Here is a 20,711-nt window from a genome sequence, read left to right on the forward strand (position 1 = left end):
GATTTCGCATTTCATACAGCTGCAAAATCAGACCTTATTGATAAGTTGCGATTCCTCTAGCGTTTGTTAGTTTGATTCGAATCATATTTTTGTTTCTTTCAATCCCTATTTCAAACGAATCAGTTTTGTATTAAAACAAGAGTCTGAAATTAAGCATTAAAATACTATTTTAAGCTTTAGAAAAGTTTATTTTCAGTATTTGTACATAAGGCGTAGGATACTTCTTCGTTTTTCCAAGTCCAACGCTGAAATAAGGGAAAAGGTTTGTTAAGGTTAGTTAACGCATTGACACATTGTTCTTATTTTTAATATTATGAGTAAACGATGCTACTCGAATTCCTCTTGTTTCTGGAGTATGGGAATATTTTATTTTATAACCCATAAACTCATCTGTCGGTATTCGTACCTTAATTATACTCAATAATCCCGCTGAAAGTTAAAAAAAAAATTAGTGATCAATGGCAGAACCAACTTTAGATTGGAATTAATTTAATAACGCCAACAAAATATGAATGATCCCCACTTAGCCACCCATTTTGCTCATTTCGGGTGCATTCTTCGTTGCCCGGTGCAGCGCGTATATGTAGGTACTACGGACTCATTAGCCGGCTGTTAAAGCCACTCACCATTGGCGGCCCTAATACGGGAAGGCACTTCAAAGCGCTTCAAATGGCGATCCGGGCGATGATTGGTGTCGAAATGTTTTGCACATAAAGTAGCAGTTGCCACGGACCAGAACGGCAACCACAACGCAACAACCCGCCGCCACCACCGGTTTCCAGCCCATCCGGTGTGGCAACCGGATGTTCGTCCCCAACCTGGGGCTGGGTGATTTATTGTGGCCGGCAATGGCTTATGGCTTGGCCACCGAGTGCTATAATGAGCGTATGTGCGCACAATATTTCGATCGCTTTTTCTAAATCTGCTCTCTCGAGCGTTAAACGCTAAATATGATAGCCCTGGACGCGTTGTGGTGGGCAGCCCCGGTTCCGCTGCAGTCTCTTCTTCCGGGCGCCTGGCCATTGCAGTGCCAAGCATCATAAATCAGACATTCATTGCTGGTTAATTGACTATTTGTCATAGAAAAACGGCAGCGCTCCTCCTCCGTTGGGAGCGCTGGTGGCCTTAGGCTTCCGTGGCCAGGACACATTTGGCGATCGGAAGTGGAAATCGGCGACCGTTTCCGGTATGTGCAGGTAGGGCTCAGTTTGTTCTACAATTTCACCCGAGCACCTCGACGGCCCGGGGCAAAGATAAAATAATGTAAAAAACGGAACATGATCACCGCAAATCGTAGACGTACACCGTTGGGCCACTCGAAATTCGACTCGAGCTGTTGAGGTTACGTTGCCATGCTGCCAGGTTGATGGGAAGCTTCGTGAATTGAGTTTGAGTTTGTGGAAAAAACATCATCCATACACACGGGTTGCCTGAAATGGAATTTATGCGCACTTCCGGATGTTTAGCAACAAATTAGTCACCGCAGTCGAGCTAATGACTCGGCCAACCGGAAGCGGGAGGGCCGAACCGGCGCGCGGTACGCTGGCATTTGCTCGAAATGATTTACTACAATAACCGGTGCATTATCGGCAGCCACGGGCAATAAAAGCGACCAATAACGTACTGGGTGCCCGGTCGGGTGCGGTCTCGGAGAATTCCTATTACTCCTGGAATGATGTACAAGCACCGTTAATGGTTGGCATAATTATGGTTGCAGTACCGTTGGTGCAGTAAACTGACAGCATGCAACGTGATGTCCGTTGATGGGTTTTGGGCGGGTTTCAATTTGTGTTGCGCAGCTTCATGATCGTGCACCAATAAAGGATTTTAATTACCCTGATTTTGTAGTGCTTCTGAGTACGCTGCAGAATGTTTCACTCGTGTAAAGTGTGGCCACACGAGCCGCAACCGTTAAACATCCCGTTTAGATTATCGGCCTGAATTAGTGCTTTTTTATGGGGCATGCCATCATCAACAATCGCACTTCGATTAACTTGGGGTCACTGAATGGTACGCTTTTATTTTCTCAATTCTATTCTGTGACACAAAACTGTGTCAAACCTCCAGCAGCGAATGTGCTAATTGCCAATAACGCGTAGCCAAACCATAAACTTTACGCTTCGATTGCTGTCCTTCAACGAGGCTTGGATGTTGCGATATTGCATCATTGTTCTTTGAGACTTTGAGAACTAGAAATGGATTTTTTTCTCTTTTAAAACATTTTCTAAAATTTCACTATTTGTGTTATTGGCTTAAAGCTTCAGATGATAGTTGAAGTGCAATTATAATGTCACCATTTTGGATGTTAACGAATTTAAATTACTTAATCTTTTTCCAACGTTTTCGGAAAATATACGGAAAGACTAATTGTGTTTCGTGGCAATAGGGCAAAGGCCTAGGATGTTGAGCTAGAGGACAAACATGTAAGTTTTATAAAATTTGGAATCCAATTTAGGACATCCCAAGAGTAGCTGTTATTTTAACCAAAACGAAAACCTCTTTCGATGTTTTTCTTTGGTGCAAAATTCTTATCACATAGCAAATCCCTGCTGCTCTCGAGCTGGCTTTCACGGGCACTCTTGATAACAATCCGATAGTGATCCTTTTGAAGTTGAGCGCTTGGCAGGAAAACCCTAAAAGCATCATACCTTTGCCAGCTTTCTTGACAGTTCGAAGCCCTTCGAAAAGATACGGAACGGAAATGGCGGGGTTTGTAAGCTATTTTGTTTTGCTTTGGCCTAAAATAAAGTCACTTACGGTTCAGCAACGCTAAAGGATGCACATCGAACACGTTACGTTTGCAAAACAAGCCCTCAGGCCAAGCCGAGTCTGAAAGTCCTTCATAAAGCACCCAGGCGGGCGGGGGGGCCCCCATGAGCTGAAGTACCAGAAACGCATAAATAACATTTATCGGGACAGATTAGCTTTCGGAAAAGGGCGACTTTCGTCGGGTGCGCCAACCAACCGCCACGACTTGCGCCGGAAGAGGATCCGCAAGTGGCGTGGCCGTCTATCATCGTTTAGACTCTGGCCGTCCGGGGACGTGCTTAAGCCCCTCGGGAGCGAACGAAGAAATCATGGGCGACGACGCATAGAAAATAATGTCATCGTGTCGTTGCCGTCAGGAGCACGCCGCCAAAGCCTAGGCCTCCCGCGATCCCGGACGGCCCGGTTCCGTGAAGTTGTTGTACAAATTGTGGCGGTTTCCGGTATTGGATCGAATAAAATTATCCCGACGTCGTCAGTGCCGCCGAAGCAAGCGGAAGCAGCAGCATAACCCGAGAGAAGTGGCAACCGGAAACAGGCTCATCCTGGCCCGGCTCTGGGAGCTGCGAAATTGCCCCTTTTTTATCCCCGTCGCGAGCGGCCTGCTGGAAATTGCATTATTTATTTTTCTTCCCAACAGCGAACGTACTTCCTGTACTTCCTCCCGGCCGTCCCACTTCATTCCTCGCCCCTTCAGGGGGAACCGTGGAAGATGAGATTTTTGGCGGCAATATTTATGGGCTTCATTTGGGGGCCTTCGTCGCCTGCGAGCCGAGTATAACCTCAAAAACCGCCATTTAGTTCACCGTTTGCCGCGCTTCAAACCGAGACCGGAGTGAAAAGGCGGAAAAGAATAGTAATAAAAGCAAATTGAACGAAAAACCGAACCTTGGACATAAAAAAGCGGGTTCGAAAGGGGTCGAAAGAAACAACACCTCCGTCTCGGCCGTCTCGACTGGACCCGGGTGGCATCAATCACCCGGGCCGGGGAATCGGGGAATTCTTCGCCGACCGAAACCCGTGGCCACGACCGCCGCTGCCGTCATTATTCCATAACTCTTTATAAAGCGGGCCATATTTTTCCACAAAACCCCTTTTCGGGCGGGATGACCGACGCCAGTCGCGGAGGCCAGCCCACACCCTGGAAGTGGTCCGTAAAAATCCGTATCCTGTAACCGGGCAACTGGTCCGGTGATGTGTCCGGTTCGCGTGATGGGCGAGTGATGGGCCGGCCACCCGTTCGCATAAAATCTAATGGCTTTAATTTGTTTAGCATAAATTTTCTAAAGTACTTCAACACCCACGCTGGCCCTTCACCCAGTGGTGGTGGGTGGGACGAAATAAGAAAATATGAGACGCGCCGTTTGGCGCACCTTTCCGCAGCTAATCCGTTACGGAGGCCCACACCCATCCGGAAGCCCCTTTGACACTGGACCAGGGGCGGGATGGGTAGGTCGGTATAACCGTAACATCAAACCTGAGTTGCTGCTGGGTGGCAAACAAAGTAACCATAAGACGGAGACAAAACCCATCAAGGGGACCAAGAGGACATCACACCGGAAACCAGCGGCGACCCCGGGACCGGGTTGGGACATAAAAACATGGGAGCATAAATTTTGATGACCTGATGACCTCCCCGTTGGTTCCGGTGGGTCCTCCACATCTTGCCGCTCGTCATCGGAACGGGTCGGGTTAGAGTATGTTTGCTCCGGCACTTCCAATCTGTGGTGACCTCCCCGGGAGGGTCGTGGGGGTGCCATAAATCGTGCCACGATTTGCTAGCACCCGGGGCCGAGGACCCGCTGCCCCGGTGCTGCCAGCCAACACTGGAATCCTTGCTCCGGTTCGCCGCAAGTTAAGTTATTTCTTTCGCCCGTTGGAATATGCTTTTCCCGGGGCTTTCTACTTTTCTTTCGAGCTCCTGTCCAAATTTCCCTGTCAATTATGAAGTAGTAAAGCCCGAAGGGATCCGAAGCATTGGAAAATGGTTAACGCCACCGCCGGAGCCCCGCGGATCGACGGCCCCCGGTCCCCCGGGGCAAACTAAACATTAAAAACCAAACGAGCGTGGCCGGTGTTCCGCCCGGAAGTCGTCAGGGTTCAATTTTATCGTTTGCTCGAACATAAATCGAATAAAGTGGCCGGGCCGGTTAACCATGCGTTATGCGGCTGGGTCATGTGTGAGTTTCTTTTTTGTTTTGGGCGGCCATTCAGTGCGATAAATTATGTTGATGTGTTGATTCGACGAGGGTGAGCTTTTGTCGTCAGTTGCCGGAAAGCGTGTCCTCGCACCCTGTTTGGGTAGGGGTGGGTTTTTTTCCCATTCCCACCACCGGGAACTCGAAAGCGCTCGTTAACGATTATGATCATTATTATCTACAGCGCACCGGAGTGCCTCCATGCGCCACGCTGTTGAAGCGTTTTTTCCTCTTCACCTTCACCATTGTTCCTTCTTTCGCATTGTGCTGTTGTGGCGGTGGTTTGTGGGTGGCCACCGTTTTTTTTTTCGTAGTGGTTTGTTTCCACCTAGCGCACTTGCGGGTGATATGATTTGCGAGCAATGAGCCTGATTGCTTAGCTTTATGCTAGTGCCAGCGTTTTTTGCACGCAGGGGTTTCGCTTGGCCACCGGTAAAAGTTGGACCACAAAAACGTAATCCATTGTGGATTGTACGGAACTGCACCGGGAGTGGCAGTGCAAAATTTGCATCTTTGATTAAGCTGACACATATGCTGTGATATGCGGCGTGGGGCTTCTATTGTTATGCTGCCGGAAGCCGCCCGTCAGCATGTGAGCGCACTTAGCGAATCAACCGAAACCACGGAAGTGTTGCGAAGGTACCGAAGCATCCTTTCCAGTGGCCGCAGTAATGCTTTCGGTGGGTGATTTATTTAGGCCCGGGCTCTCCATTTTGCGGTGCGACATAAAATGTTGTGTGGCCATCGGGGGCCTCCCCCCGCCCCGATTAGGCCGGTGTGGTGTGCGGCGGTTTGAATGCAATCAGGACGACCGAATTATCACCGGATGCGGCTGAGGGTCCCTGCGGACACTCCGGGACGGATGGTTATTAGCACTTTCAGTTCTGCAGCAAGACGTGCAGGATGCAAGCTCTGCCGAGACTTCAAAGCGCCGGTTTGGGCCACTATTCAATTACTGCGTAATTAGGCTAAGGATTACCAGTTTGGCGATTGCGTTCCAAAGCTGTGGTGAGTTTTGGTTGGGCCTTGTTCCGTTTGAAAGCAAATTTCAATGCTACCAAACCCTCGATGATTTGGGTACGGGCGGGTCCTCCACTTTTTTGTATAAAATGTGAAATGCATGCTCATAGCATAAATCGAACAAAAAAATCTCGGGTTACGGGCGAGAGCGAAAAAGATGAATAATTGCATTGCATGATTTGGTGCAATATTTAATGCAAAAATTTAATACTAAAGTAAGTCCAGCGTGCGGCGTTGCATTTTTGGTCATCGGTCACAAAAAAGAAAACACGGTCGAACAATGGCAACAATACCGGTTGGTCGGAAATCCTGCGCCGGACCCGGTCCATCGTCTGCCAGAAAACGGGTGCGGAAAACCGTTCGCTGGCGGGAGGGACATGCATCCTGCACGCACCGCGGGCACGGGCACGGTTCTACATTCGCATTCAGTTTCTTTACACAATGATAGCGTCCACTTCCTTCTCGGTGTTTTGGGTCGGAATGCATAAAACGGGATGCATCCGGCCCCCGGCTAATGCACTTGGCTACCGGTTCGGTTGCACTTATTAGGGTTCGCCGCGTTTTTTTGCTCCGATTTTCTTTATGCTTGCATCCCGGCGTTGCGAAAGTTGTGGGCCCCCCTCACTGTAATCATTATCACGGTGGTCGCGTTCCGCGTAGCATAAATTTGGTCCCGACAGACAGGTGGGTCGGTGGGTTCGTGGCTTTGGCCAGTAACGCTCCGGTGGGGAGGGTTTTTTACTTCATCAGCGTAACTTGCGAGAGAAAAAGCCACGAGATGTCGGTGCCGATGTTGCGAGCCGCGTAATCCTTCACAGCGCACGGTCGGCACCCGTGCCACGTACCGACGGCCCGAATGAGTGGAAACGCAGCGCGCAGCGGTCCGGAAAATAAGGAATTAAAGTTTTTAATTATTGTTTGTTATTTTACGAGTCTTTTCTTTTTTTTCTCTTCTGCGGCAGAAGAACGGCTGTGAAACACCGGATTTAACTACGACGCAAGTTCCGTGTTTAAACTTTGGCTTCTTCTGACCAAACTACGGCTCCGTGGGCTACGCGTCCCGAGCCTACCCGCGGGGTGGCACAGCCTATTTCCCTTTCTCTGATGCTTCCCCTGCAAATGGGCTCATTTGGTGTTTTATTTTGCTCGTTCATTTCCTCCTCGGAACCGGACAGCGCTGCTCGTGGGCCGGCGGAAGTTGTGGCCAGTTTTCCTCCGTGCCCCTGAGTTTTCTTTCCCCTCTCGGGCGCCCCATAGCTGGAGCTCATTTTCCACTCGTCAAGATTATCGCCAATTCTTGGCGCGATTATTCGTCCAAACTGCCTCCGCCTCGGGAACCGCTTGGGGAGCGCTTGATTGGGGTGGTGCGTGGTGCGGGAACCTACAAAAAAGTTTTCTTCCCAACCTTCCCACCGTTTGGCTCAAGCGGGACGCTTAAACCCTTAATTTTTTCCCGTTTTCCTCCGCACCGAAGCCAAAGGTCACAGCCGCAGCGTCTTATCATCGTCGCGCGTGTGCGGTTTGCGGTGCGCCGTGGAAAATCTTGGGATTAAGCGGTTTCTTTTCGCGCCCGTTCCGGGTGCTCCTTCTGGCAGGTTCTGTTTGATGCTTTGGGCCACATGGTTTTTCCCGGCCTCCGTTGCCCCACTCAGCAGATAATTGAAGTTTATCGTTTGGCATCGTTTTCGTTTTTTTGTTGTTGCTTTCTTCAAGAAACATGCCGTGGCATTCAGGATTGAAGCTTTTTTTTGGCTTCGGCTCAACAGCATCACGATCCAGTCAGGACACAGTTTGTGCAATACTTTATTAAATACAACTAAGCATTAATCGCAAAAACTTAAAAAAATAAGTTTTACATTGTATTTATCGCCAACCGTTGTGCACACTAGGTTGTGTTGGAACTAGGTGACGTTAAAATCACAAAATGTTGGTAGTATTATGAGGAATGGGCCTTGAAGATTACAAAGTGATGATGAGGATTGGCAAAGTTTGAAATTCTTAACGAGTTCGTTAAACTGCGGACTGTATCGTATTTATACGTGAGTGTTTGATGAGCTAGTAAAAAAAGGTTTGAATGAGGGACCTACTAACAACTTGAAACACTCTTTCGAAAACTAATCATTCACGGGAATTAAGCAACTATTTTTATGTAAGTCTTCAATCAATTACAACTACTATTAACTACCCAAGAATATGCAAAGTTTTGTCGCTTAAGGCAGTCGCTTTCTATCACCAATTGAATTTCGACATTTCAAAAGTTGACTTTGAAAAGGCTTTTTTGAGGGTTTACTACGGGAAATTTAAAAACATTTGTATTAACTGCAACATGGTTCACAGTCACAGCGGGGGCCCCGGTTCGAAAACCGGTAGTGCACATGATTCGGTAAACGTCCAAAAAGTAAGGCAAAAATTAATTGGTGTTCATTTGGGATGCGTATGCCATTCGCATGGGATTACATGCACCATTCCGGAGTTCCGTGGTGCGGGACAATGCGATTTAGACTGTTGAATAATTCCAGCAAATCCAGGCGGACACATCACTCGAATCGTGCGTTCCATTTCGTATGAAATACTGCAACGCATTTCCGCAACCGTGTGACTCCGTTTAATTAAAATCCACAGTTTCCACAGTGATAACCAACGAAATTTGTACGAAAACTGGCAAGTGCTTCCTCGCATTCTGCTCTGTCGCGCCATTCCGGCCGAAGTAATGAACGCAAATAAGTACCCAAGTCCCCGCCGTCGCGAGCGGTGATTGGACATGAATGATCACTTTCGCGAATTTGCATTCATTCGATCCCATTTAATGGCCATAACTTTGCGTCCCCCGTTCCCCGTTGCCAGCCAGCTCGGATGCGTAATTATTGCTCACCGGAAACATGCTGCCGCCGGCGTCGTGCTGCCGGAATCGATTTAATGGCAATTTTTCGACGTAACCACAATCCGGGCCACGCCTGAACCGTCTCCGGCGCCGCTGTGGCATCGATAAATTATCCCAAGTGGGCGATCCAGGGCGTGGTGTGAGTGTCTGACATGATTTTTAGGTTGGTAATTCGGATTTCGGTTCCTTCGGGGTCTCGCTCCAGAGAGAGAGAGAGAGAGAGAGAGAGAGAGAGAGAGAGTGAGAGACGGAGAGAATGAAGTTAACTTTAAATTAAAGATTACAGCAAGTAACGCCGTAGCGTATCATGAGCATGGTAGGTCTAACGTGGCGCAGGGACACTACGCCCATAAACTGTGCCAAGGGATGATTAGTAGACGCCGGAGAAGCAAACGAAGGAAAAGAAAAAATGGAACGCAATGGCGGAAAATCGAACTAAATCGAAGACGAAAGTCAGCAAATGGCGGGTCGGCTGAAACGGGGGGGTTTTGGGGGCTGAATTCCGCCTAAATTTCGTCCTCCATCTTGCGATGCGAAATTGAATTTATTACTCCACCGCCCGGCCGGCTGGCTGGCTGGCCGGCGACGGGGACGCCGGTTATTTTCTTCCGATTACTCTCCGGCTCTTGCACTTGCAGATGAAGCGGCCGACGGCGGGTGCCCGGCCGGAGCAAGATGTCCTCAAAGGACGAACTTGGAAGTGGGGATGGGTCTCGCGGCGAAGGGATGGCCGGTACCGGAAGAGAAAAGCTATCGCAGGCGGACCTTGGATCGGTGGTTTTCTCGGTCCATTGGCGTACCGAAATGGGTACTGCATCGCCCGGCTCGGGTCCAACGAGCGAAGGAAAATGTAATCCCTCCGATTACTGTGCCCGGGGGGACGGTTGGCAACATTCAATTTAAGCTCCGCCCGGCTCCTCTGCCTCCCGGTTTTCATCGCCACCAGTAAACGGGTTATTTAGTGTTCGATAATTTGATTTATGGCTCCTGCTAGGCAAAGCCGAGGAGTCATGCGAGACGGCGATACGAGCGAGCGCTTGGCCGCGTCTTACGAAATGAGCAACCTTTTCGAACCACACCGAAGGCAGCGGACGACAAAAAAAAAAACGCCGCAGGTCCGGCGGATCCGGCCGCTGGAAGGTGGCGCATTTTCATTTTTCACTATCGGCACTCATTTTCATTGCGGCCCGCTCTGAGCTGGGCTGTCCGTTCGCAGCAACGAAACAATAGTCACCCACCCCACGGAACCGTATTGTAGTGCCGAAAGCACGCTGATTAATTATAGCGAAACCAGGGGCCAGGGTTTGGTAGGATGGCCGCGGCAGTGAGCGGAGCTTTCGCTTTTCCCAACGATTCGAAAAATTAAACCCTCTTTAAGTTCAGCCTGGGAGCATCGCCAGTATTGAGATTCTTGTAACTTTCGACGGATTTTTATGCTGTTAGCGAGATTACATGCATTTGTTGGGGAACTCTCAATCTTTGGGATACTTTTAGCATATCGGCTGTTTCCAGTGTCCTCAATCGTTTCTCGTTTTCTTGAAGACCCCTTAATTTCTTGTTCAGAGCTTATGAGTTCATTTTATGCTGTGGATTTATTTGTTTTATAGTGGTACAGAGTGCAATTTTCTTTAATTACTCTGCTCATCTAATTCGCAAGGTTCGTGTTCAACAGAGCATTTCACTGCGGGTCCGTAGCGTAATGTTTTGTTTTGGTAACAAATGCTTATTTTGGTAAATAAAGGTTTCCCTCACTTTCAGAACTCAAACAAAGGCCTCACGGACTACCGCCTGTTACCAAAATATTACTATGCGTCGGCCAAATTGAAGAAACCCCCGGGTATACCCAATGCTTCCGGTCACCCGGCCACATTCATTTGGCCACAGAGTTACCAGCAACAGCGGGAGTACCATTTATTAGGCGACCTTCTTGGGATTTTTTTTGCCGAAGACTCCCTAATCTTTCCATCGCATTGTGCCCGTAACAGAGGTCCTTTTTTGCTTTATTTATAAACAACACGAAACCCATTAGCAAAAAACCCCGGAAGCGCTTCGAGGACATCCTTTCCCGGAAGAACGAGAGGACTCGAATCTCGAACTGGAGGCTCCAAGGTTAGGGGGTGTGTTGTGGTGGTTGTTTGGTTGATTCGTGAGCCCCCCGATCATTAGCATCCATTATCGTGCTCCAAATGTAAACTTTTCATACATTCATCGACCCGCGGCCGCCGGTCTCATGCATTATTCGCTGGCGGCGGCGACGGCGGCTAATCAGTTGCATATAAACGAGTCCTAAATGGCCGGGTGGCCCTCTGCATCGCATTATTGAATATTATGCATGCGAATCAAGTAAATCGTCAAAATGAATGGCAGAATAAATCATAAACCACTTTCGGGGTGTGCCATGTCGTGTTGCGGCAAGGGTTGTTTGGTGGAGGATTTTTTCCGTCCTCCGTCCCAGAGGTCCTCTGGGTCAGCCTCGTGTGTCTGTATGTGTGTGGCCGTTGCGAACGTGTCTCGTTGAAACTGCCACGCTCATGCTCAGGCTTGATGCGGGAAGCGCTAGCGCTAGCAGAGGTATCGGTCCGCTTCCAGGAAGGCTCACACAAAAGGGGTCGATGGGCCCCGGGTGGCACCGGAGCAGGTGGCACGGGTGCGCGCCTCACGCATCCTTATCGAGACGTCGTCATTGCCATCATCAACACCACGGTTCAGGACCTGACGAACGCGTCCTTGAGTCCTTCGGTGGCCGTACACGGCAGGAGCACCTTCCTTGGCGTCGCGGCTCCCCGAAAAAAACACCCGCAGCTACAACAACAACAGCAACGAGTCGAAGAACATCATTATTATGCTTTATGGAAGGTGTGTTTGCTGGCGAAGCATAAATAAAAGCATCATGTTTACCGCCACCGTTGGGCGCACCATTTGCGCTCTAGCGCTCTGTACCGCACATACGCACAGTGACACACACATGTGGGCGGTGCGTGGGAAAAAGGATATTCGCCACCTTCGGCGGAGGGCACGCCGGTTCGCGTAGCGGGATGATAGCATTGAACCGGCGCAAAATCTGAGTCAAATATCAAGTTTCTCCTTCGAAGGCAGGGCCCCAAGAAAGGCGCGGGACCGCCGAGGGTTTGGGGGTCCCTGCCAGGGCGCCGGCGAAGGACGCGTCGTTTAATAAAGCTGTTCGACCGCGCCCGGCCCGTGCCGTCTGCTAATGAAGGCGGAAATTTGATTAAGGGACTCTCTCGTCGGCGAGCGGATTGCATGGGCAGCAGTTGTCGCGCGTGTGATTCAATCACGGCGTGCTGTACGCCAGACCATGTACGCACCCCATGGGTAATGTGCTTTGCGAAGGAAATGTGATCCGATTTGCCGTTCGCAACATGGGGGGAAAGCATAAAAAGTGGCAGCCACACGGGCGGAGGACACCGAAAGAACGAAAACAAAATCCGGTATCCTGTAAGCCGCCGGTACAACGAGCCAAAGTATTGGGTGGCCCGGCCCGCCATGGTCGGGATCCTTGGCGTTGCCTTATTGCAGTAATTTGCAATTTTGTTTTGCTTCGGTTTTGTATGTATGGTCACATTAATTGTACACATTCGCATATGCTGCGATTAAGCGATCCGACCCGGTCGGCAGCAGTCGTTAATTTACTTTTAACTCAGCGAAACGTCGACAAGCGTCGGGCTGTGAAAAGGATATTTTGCTGTCCACAGCCACTGATTGCGAGGTTACCTGGGGAGCAATTGAACAGACATGGAAAAAACCGAATGGAAAACCATAGTTGAAAATTATTAAATTAGTGAGTTTGAGTTGAGTTTGAGATTAAATTAGTCTCAATTTTCAGAGCTCGGAAATAGCTCGAAAAAGTGTCATTCGTTGTGGTAATGTGGATACTTTTTTTTCGAAAAAAGCTTTTAGTTAAGTGTTCTAGTTTTGAAGATTGTAGTATCGAAAATTTCGAATCAAACCTGGAACGATGTTGAATTGAAAACTCCTGAAAGTGGCGCAAGCTTCTGAAAATTATCGTATCCTGTAGGTGTTGTACTGATACATTCTTGGCATTTCACAGTACATTTGGTTGTTATTAGCAAATTTAACGAATTCTGAACAGCTTGTCTCCTGCCAACTCAGTAGCCTGGTTGATTCAAGAAATTTACTGTTTCCTTTTTGAGAGTTACAGCGCGCTGTTGTAGCAACTTCTTCGTTGTTGATAGTTATGGACAAAGTCCATGTCTTTCAGATGCGGGATGTCGCTATGGGAGTTCAGACGTCACCATGAATTAGGTCTTGTTTTCGTTTATTTGCTCACGGAGATTAACCGCAGCTTGCTCGATTCCCTATGCATGCCTAGGCTACGGCGGGGAGCCCTCAACCTACTGAGTGTATTTAATCAGCAAAGGCCAGGACCTGGCTATATTTGAAGTAGATTTTGAGAAATTATGGTATTTCGAACAAAAAACGGAGTTCATTTATTCAAGTTTGTTATGTACTGTAAATTTATACACATGGCCTTCTAAGTAGTCCTAATAAAAACCCAACAGTCAGTAGTATTGGGAGCCACCGGTGAGACCAAAAGCAATACTACATAAAATAAATAATAATTTTGATTCCATTGAAAAATAACATTGCCTCATCAAATTTGCAAACTAAGCGAAGATTCTTGCGCTCGATGCACTATAATGATAGAATTTGGATGAATTTGATAATTTCGCTGAGCTAATCGCTGTGGTTAGGTACGATTAGCGACGCGCTGAACGGGACCGCGAGCGGCTTCGTCCTGCGCGGGAACGGCTTTGTGCTGCGCGGGAACGACTTTGTCCTGCGCGGGAACGGCTTCGTCCTGCGCGGGAACGGCTTTGTGCAGTTCGTGAGCCGCTTCGTCCTGCTCGGGAACGAGAACGCGATTGACGTTGGGTGGTTGCATGCGACATCGCCGCGGATCGTCGGCTTCGGCTTCGGCTACGTGTCTTTCTCATAGGGTGTTGCGCTTCGCCCATTGGTTCCTCGGTCGGGTGCTGGTCCTCTTTGGCCATTGCTTGTCTGCGGCCAGCCGTAGAGCGGGAGCGCGACATCCGGGCTCGCTGGGCACGGTACTTAGCGGGAGCCTCATCATCCTGTGGCTGGTCACTGTGCTGGGCCGTCGCACTGGAGTCTTGATCGTCGTCAAACATGGTCTCCGAAATCTCCGAGTTCCACGGCGTCACTGAACGGCTGGAACGGTCACGGATTGGCTGGAGCTGGAACGAATCGGAATTCGGTTGCAATGGACGGCCAAATAAAGGACACGTGTGTGTCACTCACCTGCAGCTCCGGAAAATGCTGAGATTCCTGATCAATCGCGTCGGACATCTTTGTGACAACTTGGTTCGGAGTGGCCAACAAGTGGACGAATGAAAACTGCTTCAAAAATAAGAACGTCTGTTCGCAACGACACCACAGGCCTAAATGCTACGGTAAATTCTGCGCGCTGTAGAGATATGTTTGCTTTGATCGAAAGAAACGCGAGCTTCGCTAGCTACGATCTTCATCGCCGAAGAAAAAGGCCTTTATGGGAATAGAAAAGGGAAATTGTTTCACTATGACCGTTTGACATGTAGTTCAATTTGAATTCTTTCATTCGTTTAGGCCTTTCCGTGTCTTTTGTATGGGAACCGATTGCACTGATTCACTACGTTTTTTTCATTCATCATCCATAGTAGTAGTATGCAATATTAAACGGAGCCGGAAAGGAGCAACTGGTTTGTGTTTGATCCAGACTCGGGTCGACATTTATTATTCTGTTTTGTGTGGTAGCGTCTAATCTCCCACGAAGTTATGTGATGACTTACACGACGGTGACGGAAAGAGGTGATTGATTTACTATTCTTCACGAATCGAAAGAGTTCCTTTGCTAGAAACTTGCCTGTCGCACTCTGATCCGATTTACGAGCATTTTTACCAGCGGCTTAAGCTTCTAAGGCGAATGGAACCGAATTTCGGTGCAAATCTCGAATTGATTAACTCTTTGCCTGTCCCAAATTGGCTGGCCCGCAACGCGTTGGGGGAAATGAATCCAAAGTCGGCCATATCATTTCGTGTCACTTGTTTCCGCGGGGATTAACCAGGGATTTGGGCAGTTTATCATTTTCCAGCTATCTGCCGCAACAATCGCCGCCACCGCTCGGTCGTGCGGTGAAGGTGTGGATCGCACATGACTGTTGAATATTTATCACCCGTGGCCAATCCTGACACACCGGCCATGCTTGCAGGCTGGACTGCGAACACCGCCACCCCGAAGTTGCTGCAGAAGCTCAGTTTGCGATTAGAATCGGAAAGCCTCCCGGTCGGGCAGTCGGAGCGTGGTTCGGCGAAAGGCTTGACAGGGATCGCCCCACGGGGGATTTTAGCTTCCACCCACCAGGACCAGGGCCGGTTTGTTCGTGGTTAGTGGTTCGAAAAATGACCAAAGCTCGGCCTCGGTTGCCAACCGACGGAGTTTCCACCGAAATCGAAGTCGACTCGATGCGCGAACGGAACGATGCTGCTGAGCGGACGTCGCACAATGGCCGGCTCATCATCCTTTCGGGAGGGGGCCGGTCGCGGGCTGGTGTATATGTGCTGTGCGCTAGGGGCTTGCGACAAAATAAATGATAAATAATTAATTAATTATACACTCGTGGCGTCCGCTTCCGAGCGGGCAACTTTGCCGGCTGGCCGGCCAATACCGAGGCCCGGGTCGCTGCTTCGGGACCGGCGATGACTAGATTACATCCGATCGAGCGAAAGGAAAATTATGTTGCTACCGCTGGGCCGTGGCGCTGGGCGTTGAGACGGAAGGGAGCCGTTATGTATACGGCGACCGCACACTGGGCGCGTGCAAATGTTTATGTTGCCAAAACTATTATTATTATAGCAAAAAGTAAAGAAACCCGCGGGCGACCAACCTTTTGTTACAAGGAATGTACATAAGGTTAAAAGCTTGACCATAAGTTCCCCAATAAAAAAAAAACACAATCACAGTTACTATGTTTTCTCTTAGATTCTTCTCAACATTACGTCCATTGCCCGTCCTTCGGAATGCAGTGTACTGTTGTCTGTGGTTGCCTTAAAAAGGAATTAAATCTGGGCCATGTGATTACAGTATTTTGGGCGGCTTTGCGCCCACTATCCGCGTGACGCGATGCCAACCCGCTAACCGGTGAGTCCGGCGGGCAGGTGGGCGGTAATTAAATTTGATTAGATCAAAATTTATTCTAGTTGGATGGAGCACGTTGCAACCAGCTAATCCCACCGTCGTAGGATCGTCGATCCGCTTGCTGGCCCCGGGTTGTAACCCCGGGGGCGTCCGTTGCACAATTTGAGGTCACGGCAGCACTGCAGGCCGGAGGCCCTGCCCTCTGAGCCATGGATCTTGCACGGTTGATTGGTTATTAGAAAATGCATTTAAACGACAAAACGCAAGCGGTCAGCCCGATGGTGATTATGTTGATGAAGCGATCGGCTCGTTGTCCGTGCCGGGTTGTGGTTGCCGGGCCATTAAATCAAACATTCATTTCCTATGCATAAAAAGTGCAACGCATAAAGAAACACGCAAAACGTGGTTCTTTGCTTTGAGGACTCTTCCGTCTGATGGAGCCGGCGCAAAAGGGCACCAGCAACGCGATAACGAGCGAAGAAGCAGATGAGCAGATTTGTTTGATCGACGCAAGGGCGCCCCCGGGGACAATGGGTCCTTTGCAAATATTCTAGAAACATTTTAATTGAAATGCCCTTGGGTTTCGCGGAACCTTGGCGCGAAACCGCGAAAGAAACGGAAAACAAATGTTTTAATATTTTATTTTCCCAGTAAAGTGACCCGCGGAGTGTGAACCGTTGGTCAGAGGCCTCCGGTGGGTGTACGTGGGTTTTGCTGCCGTGCACCACCGTGGGTGGGCGGCCATTTTGTGTACCGGTGTATGTATACAGCGGTACGTAGGAGTTTCTTGACCGTGTTCGGCGTTTAACTTCCGGACTGTGCTATGATTCATGCGCTGATTACACGATTCCTTTATTTTATTTGCATCCTTTTCGGGTGGGCTATGCTTTCAATTCTCCGAAACAGGAACGATGTTGGGTTGGGCTTTGTTTTAGCGCCGACCTGGCGGCCCAGTCAGATGTGTGCGAAAGTTGGTTCACAAGTAAGCGGTCCTCGAGCCCCGTGTTGTGCCTTGCGTTGATGGTGACTCAGTTTTGCGCCCTAATGCTACTTTGTACAATTATTGCGAAAAGTAGAAACCTAACCGTGCACCGAAGTTAAGCCGAACGGTACCGTCTCCGTGTGGCCCATTACGGCGAATTTGTAACGCAAATGCTGCCCAGCACGCACCGAACAGCCGCCAATTTGCATCGCAAAGTGGTGCCAAATTCAGTCGCGCCGAAGCAAGAAAGTCTGCCGGCTCGTAAAAGTCGGCAAAGTGCGTAACGTTCTGCCTGGTTTCGGTTTCGCTAATGGTGCCACAAGAAAACACGAAAAAACGTCTATTTTACGCCATCTGGACTGGTGTTAGTATTATTGTAAAAAAATAATTGAAAGCTTTTTAGTGCGTGAAACCATATTCGGTGGGAAACGCTCCTAAGAAACCGAGAATGGCGACCGGAAACGTTACCATAAATGGTGGGATAGAATAGAAAAAAGAATATCGCATTCTCGTCTACAACGCTCCCATTTGCGCATATGATTGTACGCCGGGGAAAGGGCCACCGGCGGCCCAGTAGCGGGCGACCGAACGCCGAAGAACCAGAAGATCTAAAGGAAAGCAAAAGCTCATGCTACATAAAAACATTAGCTACGATAAATCATTAAATATTTATGAGTGTGGCGCCCGCTTAGAGCCCCGTTCCCGGGCCATCCTGTCGGCACCGAGGCACGGAAAGTGGTTGGGAAATCGCCGGGTGTGAGAAAATGATGGAACACATCGCGCGGAGGAAAAAGGGCCGGGACCGAAACGAAAACAAAAATATAATGAAATAACACCGGGTGGCACCGGTCGGTGGTATTAGCGAATGGCACCGGAGCGTAACTGCAGCGCAAACTGTGCCCCGGCATGGGGCCCTGGCCGACGCTGACCGGCTGGACTCCGGGTCCGCAGCAGGGCACCGGCCCAGGACCACCACCTGGAGTAAAACCCCGTTCGGGCTAGGCCTACACGCGCTCTGGCACTCCTTTTCCACTTTCGGTTCGTTAGTAATCTTTAGTAACTTCCCGAACACGGGACTTATTAGGTCTCGCTGCTCGATCGGTTGGAGTTGTATTTTGGATGCCGCTACTACTGCTTACTACCTCTGCTTAATTTATGAGCGAGCACCAGAGGACCAAACGGAAAGGACCCTCCGTGAGGGAATGCCAAATGTGGAGGAAACACCGTCGGAGTGTAAATAGAAAACCCATAAAGAAAGGTTCGGAGCATTTGAGTGTAGCATATGATTAACATTTTACCTTATGTGGGGAATGTCTTAATTCGTTCAACGCTCACGAAAGCTCAAGATTACGACCGTACGCCGAAATGGTTGGGTTGCTTAAGCAATGCAAGATGGATAGCTTCAGATACGACACTACTGAAAGAATTAGATTCAAACAAATTACCAAATATGGAATGTTTAAGAATCTTACGGGGCAATCTCCGTGTTTATGGATTGGAGTAGTTTTATTTAACCATCTACCTCTTTCATCATTCATGATTTGTTTGTTCAAGCCAATATGCTATAAGACGCTAATATTCAGAAGTGAAGCCCTGTCAAGAAGCAAACCGGGTGGCTGGGTCGAGTAGGAAGCATAACCTTGAACGATATTCACGGTACGTAGAGTTGGATCAAAGAGAAAGAAATGGTTGAGTAAGTTTAATGCTGATTTATCTAAAAGCATTTAAGTAAACTGGCTAGTATCAGACCTGAGAGACATGGCGCAGCGCTTATATTCTTGTCCGGCTGCTCAGGAGCCAAGTTCCGTCGGTTCCGGAGACCGACCCTGTTTGCGTCATCAAGAAGCAGGACGCTAGACGCTAGCCTTGATGGTGCATATTTAATCAATTTGACTTCCGCGAAATTATTTATAACATTTCCGTGGGAGTCAATGACCTGTTGCTGGTTGGTCTTTCGCCGTAATTAACGGAATTAGAGGATGTTAGATTTCCGTTAGATTGCTATGGATCAACTAACGCGTACCCTTCGGAGGATGACTTTGTTGCACAAAGTAATGGTGCTATACTTTAAGGGTGTGTATTGTGCGACAGACACAGTCGACAGTGAGGCTCGTCGAAGCCTGCTATCTTGCAGAAGTACTCACATGAATGAAAATAAGTGTATATTGGACCGCCCAGTGAAAGAAAAAATGCAAAAATACTCGTTTAGCTCAGAATAGAACCAAACCGTTTTTTCGCAAAATATCTAAAAAAACTCATTCTTAATGCGCCATGAAAAGACAGCCTTCCCTTAGGTCTACAGTGGGCCTTAAATTCTCCTCAGACAAGCCTGTCGACATTGTACCTAAGCTCGGAAACAAACGAAAACTCCACGATCAAAGTAACCTCGGCAGGGGATTTTAACTGTACGCGTTCGGTGCACAGCACCGGGACCCAAATCCCATTCCGCCGAAGTAAGGCTTTGTGTGCCAAAAAAGTCCACAAAATCCAATCTTATGCGCCCGAAACTTTTTTTTCCACGCTACTGCTCTGTGTCCTTTATCACCTCTCAAATCTCCAATCTTCGGCCTCCACTCTCACCGGGGCCAAGCTGGACCCGGTTTTTTTGCTGCTGTTGCTGCACATACTACCCAGACTTTACACCGGAAGTGGGCGCCGGCAGACGCACTCACCGACCCATCCAGGGGCACACTCTCCCGGGCGTCCCATTGTTTGTTGCTAATTATCCGTTTTGCGGAGAGCACAACAAGTCGAGCTCATCCGGTGCCATCCGCGGCATCCTCGGTGTGTGAACCACTCCGTTTCCGGACGCTTCCGGTTTGGGCGAGCTTCCATTTTCAGGGAGCAGAAGCAAAGTGTGTAAGCGAGAAAAAAACGGACGGATAAAGAGAAAGAGAAAGAGAGGGAAAGTGTCGAAGGAAGCCAGCAAGGGAGGTGAAATGTTTCCCGTTAGCATAAAGAACCATCGGACCTTTGGATGGCATGATGCGAGGCAGCACCACGAGGACACAGAGCATCACCGGGCGGGGCCGGATTTACTACACTGTTTCTCGGTGTTCTCTGTGTCCGGAGTTCGCAGGAGGCAAGCAAAAAACCAAGAAAAACCCACCAAACGAATACATCAAGCAGGCTGATGTTGGGGTGGTATATGCTCTTTTCGCCTTCCGGCCGGATGAGGGTGGCGGTGGGATGAAGATGATGCTCCGGTGACGAAGAACAAAGCTCACTACACCCGGCGGTCGGGTTCCGTGGTCCGAAACAGTAGCGGTGAACGGTGCTGCTCACGCTTCGGTTCCGTTTCCGTTTTCGATCCGTTACGCTCCGTGACCAGCGGCCGGTCCAGGCTGCCGGAACTCATTATTTTGCATCGTGCTCTGGCACCCGGCCACCCCTCTCCGCTGGGCGCATCCTTTCGGACCTGTCACTGAACTAGTAGCGTGACGCATGTGATGGCTGGGCCTCTGAAGACAACCGGGAATGGCAGACCCCGCGAAGCGATCGGCAGGATAATGCCGGAAGGTACCACCGACCCCGGTGCAAGTGTGGTCTACCTTCTTGTCCCCCGACCGGCCGACGTTTTGTGCAAGGAATGGCTCCAATCGAAAGAAAGAATGAAGCAAACGTCAAATCAGCCTGCGCCAAACTTGGGCGCAGGTCCCAAAAAAGGATGTTTTATTCATGGAACGGAAA

This window comes from Anopheles bellator, chromosome 2 (assembly GCF_943735745.2).
Source record: "Anopheles bellator chromosome 2, idAnoBellAS_SP24_06.2, whole genome shotgun sequence".
Lineage (NCBI taxonomy): Eukaryota > Metazoa > Arthropoda > Insecta > Diptera > Culicidae > Anopheles > Anopheles bellator.